The sequence below is a fragment of the Alexandromys fortis genome, unplaced genomic scaffold (assembly GCF_014885135.2).
Source record: "Alexandromys fortis isolate MF-2015 unplaced genomic scaffold, M_Fortis_MF-2015_v1.1 scaffold_69, whole genome shotgun sequence".
In the NCBI taxonomy this organism is placed as follows: Eukaryota; Metazoa; Chordata; class Mammalia; order Rodentia; family Cricetidae; genus Alexandromys; species Alexandromys fortis.
In genome coordinates this window covers 3,550,872-3,555,258 of record NW_026067951.1, presented here as the reverse complement: position 1 = coordinate 3,555,258, position 4,387 = coordinate 3,550,872, and the positions used below count along the sequence as shown (strand labels likewise).

The following is a 4,387-nucleotide window of genomic DNA, read 5'->3' as shown; positions in this document are numbered from 1 at the left end:
AGCCCACTCCGTTTGTTTGCTTATTTTTAACCAGGGCTTTGATTTCACAGCCTGGCCGTGTTGATGTTGCCCTTGGCCTCCTCCCAGAGAATGTCGGTGCCGACAGTAAAGGCTGGGTGTCTGCTGCCCTCTTTGCCCTTAGGTTATTTGATCTGCGTGTCTAAGGATGTCCTCTACTCTAGACACCAACAACAGAGACCTGCAAGGGGATCTCTGAGTCTGCTCCCTGCTGAACTGGACGCTAAGGTGAACAGGGAAACACTAAATGGGGTAAGGCACTGGGTGAGGGACTTCCCCAGAGACTCAGGAGACCACAAACGCCAACTTCAATAGCTATGAGAAACTAGTTATGACTAAAACCAACGTGGAAGAAAGGGACACGACCTTGCTGCTTAAGCTTCCCGACAGGAAGAGATTTGAAATGAGACTCTTGAAAAAGAAATTGCTTGAAGATGAGGTCTATTCTTTCGTATCGCCTTGAGCGCCACAAATAAAATAGACCTACACACCTCATTCATAATGATGGTATTTCAAACTCTGCCCCAGTTAAAAGAGACGTGAGTGTCTGCGTGGGTAGTTACCAGTCAATCTTACACACACAGTTCCTGCTGCCTCCACCTCATCTGCTGCAGGTCTCCAACTTAACAAAGAAGCTACACTTCTGTTTTGTGTTAAGACTTCCACATAGGATTTCAGCAGAAAACGTACATAGCTACTCTAGAGGTTCTTTTAAATATTTTATGTGCTTGCATGATGCTCCCGAAAGAAAAACACCTTAGAAGGAGAAAGAAATCACCAGTTGAGTTCTTCTTCAGGTCTGGGCCTTTTGATCCTACTACGTTGCCAAGACATCGATGTCTGACAAGCTGGCTTTGAACAAGCTGGACATGAAGGGGAAGTGGGTCGTGATGAGGGTGGACTTCAGTGTTTCTATGAAGAACAACCAGATAACAAATAACCAAAAAATCAAGGCTGCTGTCCCAAGCACCAAATTCGGCTTGGACAATGGAGCCAAGTCCTGGAGAGCCACCTGGGCCAGCCTGATGGTGTTCCCATGCCTGACAAATACTCCTTAGAGACAGGTGCCATGGAACTCATCTCTGCTGGGCAAGCAAGGATGTTCTGTTCATAAAGGATTGTGTGGGCCCAGACGTTGAAAATGCCTGTACAAACCCAACAGCTGGCACTGTTATCCTGCTAGAGAACTTCCATTTTCACGTAGAGGAAGAAGGGAAGGGAACGGATGCTTCTCGGAACAAAATTAAAGCTGAGCCAGCCAAGACTGATGCTTTCCGAGCCTCACTGTCCAAACTTGGGGATGTCTATGTCAGCGATGCTTTTGGGGACTGCACACGGAGCCCATAGCTCCATGGCGGGTGTGAATCTGCCACAGAAGGCTGGTGGATTTTTGAGGAAGACGGAGCTGAACTACTTTGCCAAAGCTTTGGAGAGTCCTGAGCGACTCTTCCTGGCTATCTTGGGAGGAGTAAAAGTTGCAGACAAGATCCAGCTGATCAATAATATGCTGGACAAAGTCATGGGATGATCCCTGGTGGTGGAACGGCCTTGACCTTTCTCAGGGTGCTCAACAACGTGGAGACCGGCACTTCCCTGTGTGATGAGGAAGGAGCCAAGACTGTCAAAGATCCCGTGTCCAAAACTAAGAAAATGGTGTGAAGATTACCTTGCCTGTTGACTTTGTCACTGCTGACATATTTGATGAGAACCCAGGACAGGCCATTGGTATACCTGCTGGCTGGCTGGGCTTGGACTGTGGTCCTGAGAGCAGCAAGAAAGACGCTGAGGCTGTGGTTCCAGCTAAGCAGATTGTTTGGAACGAACCTGTTGGGGATCTGAATGGGAAGCTTTTGCCAGGGGAACCAAGTCCCTCACGGACTTGGGGCCTGATGCAGCTGTAAAGGCTTTATCGCCATCACAGGTGGTGGGGACGCTGCCACTTGCTGTGCCGAATGCGATGCAGAGGATGAAGTCAGCCATGTGAGCGTTGGGGGCGGTCCCTGTCTAGAGCTCCTGAAAGGTAAAGTCCTTCCTGGACTGGATGCTCTCAGCAACCTTTAGTGTTTTCCTGCCTTTGGGTTCCTGTGCACAGCCCCGAAGTCAACTTAGTGTCTGCATTTGGTGTTAGTGCAAGATTCAGCTAGTGGCGGAGATGCAGCGCCGGGAACCCTTGAACAGCTGCACAGTGTCTCAGCTCGTTCCTACTGCGCTGGGATTTCTCTGCATCCTTCAAGATCCCATTTAAATTCCCGAGTGACTAAAACCATTGTGCATTCTAGACTGCATCTCTTTATATTCTGCCTGTAAAAGAGAGTGAGCTATAAAAGCTCAGTTATCTCTGCGTAGCCGACGGTTAGCTTTGTCACTGTTCGTGACTCGGCATGGAGATTCGATGAAATTCCAGCTGTAGGTTTGCAGAAGTGGATAATCTATTAATAAAGATGGCCACGGGGGTGTTAGGGGAATCACCAGTTGAAAAGTCAGAAAACTCCCTAAGGACAGAGGTAGAGCATATTAGCTTCTGGTTGCTGCTATGACCAATAGTTGCAAACTTTAAGACTTAACCACTGAGATCTGCATGGCCTTCCAGTCCTGAAGGTCAGAAGCCTGGAGTGGGTTTCACTATCCTCTGAAGGTGTGGACAAAGCTGCATTCCTTCTGGAAGATACAAGAGAAATAATTGTGTTTCCTTACCTCACCCTTGACTGGCTTCTAGAAACTGCCAACATTCTTTTCCTCAGGAATCAACTGGCAATTGCATCATTCTACCTTCTGTTTCCCGGTCACACCTTATACTCGAGCCTGCCTCCCCTTGACAATGATCTTGGGGTTACATCAGACCCCCCTGCATAACCCAGGCAGTCTCCCTACACCAGGAGCCTTCACTTAATCAGGAGTAAAAGTTTCTTCTGCTAAGTAAATCAGCACAATCACAAGCTTGGGGGATTAAGATGTGGAGAGGGTGTGTGTATTATCTATCTCTACAGCTCTCAAGCCCTTGCTGTCTCAACCACTCTCTTGGGAGATCCAGGGTTCAAGGTCATCCTAGAAGTTCCAACACAGCATCAGAGGACTTCCTCTAGAAGTGGTCACTTACCATTGTAATCTGCACACATCTGATGCCCTCCATAGCCTTTACCCACAGCATGGCCTAGAGTGTCAGAAGGAAGGGGCTTGAACCTTGGGGTTAGGGTGCAGCTTGGATAATCTCTGAAAAGGGCTTGGGAGTAGAGTCTTTATCCTTGCATTTTAGCATGCCTGAAGGGAACCTGAGTTAAAAAAAAGAAACATTCTAATATTCAAAAAGCTCTGTGTACATCCCAAGGCATGGTGCCAGCGCCCATTGTTCCTGTTAATCAGAAACAGGCAAAAAGACTAAGGCTGAGAAAAAGTCAAGCAAGAAGCTGAGCTGGTGGTGTGATCGGTCTTTCTGAGCCAGCACCAGGGAGGCAGGGTTCACAGGAGTGGCTGGCACCTGGCACTCCCCAGCAGGTGAGTTTCCTCCATCTACCCTTCAGAACCCACTAAACCAAAAAGGATTGACTGGCGAGGAAACACATGCCAAGAATTCCTGCCCTTCGTTCTGTTTCACGGGACCTTTATGAGTCTCCTACCACACCCAGCTGAGTTCAAGAAGTTAGTCAGCCACAAAAGGAGGAGCCAGGTGGGAGAGGCCATGACAGAGATGTGTTTACTATGCTCACCGAAGCAAGCCTCACCCACACCTCCCAGCTACAGATAAACAGGAAACTGGAGCCAGTGTTCAGAACCCCAGAGAACTGGGGCAAGTCTCCAGAGAATGGCTGTGGAGAAGGCGATTAATGGTGAGCAGTGGATGATGGGAAATTCTTCCAGTGAAGACTGTCACCTGGGGAAGGGGTGATCTCTCCGTGAGAGCCGTGTCGTGTCAGGAGACACACCTGCACGTTCTGAGCATGTGATCTGCCCAGGCAGCAGGGCCTCACGTGGAGTTTAAAGACCTGCAGTTGATAGCTTGACTTTTGTTTAGTTTTGTTTTCATTTTATACTGGGCATTGTAAAGTGTGCACCTGGCTCTTCGGGTACACCTTGCATGTGCTTTTGTAGGACAAAGTGTTAAGGAGATAAGAAACACCGAGTTCTTAACTTACAAGATAGATGGCTGCCAGAGTCCTTCATCGTACAAAACTGAGAGTTTCTCCCATCCACTCATGCTTCCTTACACACACACACACACACACACACACAGAGAGAGAGAGAGAGACAGAGAGACAGAGAGACAGAGAGACAGAGAGATAGAAATAGAGAGACAGAGAAAGAAAAATTCCTCTATACAACTGATCACACCAATCTGAAGTTCATGCAGGTGAAGGCATGCAAGTGAGATCAG

At 48.2% G+C, this 4,387-nt stretch overlaps 1 pseudogene; it reads left to right on the top strand.

Annotated features, from left to right (window-relative positions):
• The first annotated feature begins 775 nt into the window (after nucleotides 1-775).
• LOC126506782 (phosphoglycerate kinase 1-like) lies at nucleotides 776-2,522 on the top strand (annotated as a pseudogene).
• Nucleotides 2,523-4,387: the final 1,865 nt, after the last annotated feature.